Below are 261 nucleotides of genomic sequence, written 5' to 3'. Positions count from 1 at the left end.
TTTGCCACGGCTGGTCAGCCCTCTGGCAGGGGAGGTTCTCTACATGTATTTGGCCGTCTCAGATCATGCCCTCAGTGCTGTTCTCCTAACTGAGAGAGACGGCATCAAGCTCCCAGTCTATTTCATTAGCCATGTGCTCCGAAATAATGAGTTGAGATACCTCTTGGTTGAAAAATTCGGCCTCTCTCTTTTCATGGCAGTCAAGAAGCTGAAACCATACTTTTTGGCACACCCGGTGGTGGTCTACACAGACCAACCTCT

The sequence above is a fragment of the Chenopodium quinoa genome, unplaced genomic scaffold (assembly GCF_001683475.1).
Source record: "Chenopodium quinoa cultivar QQ74 unplaced genomic scaffold, ASM168347v1, whole genome shotgun sequence".
NCBI lineage: Eukaryota > Viridiplantae > Streptophyta > Magnoliopsida > Caryophyllales > Amaranthaceae > Chenopodium > Chenopodium quinoa.
Note: the sequence above shows the minus strand (reverse complement) of the source record.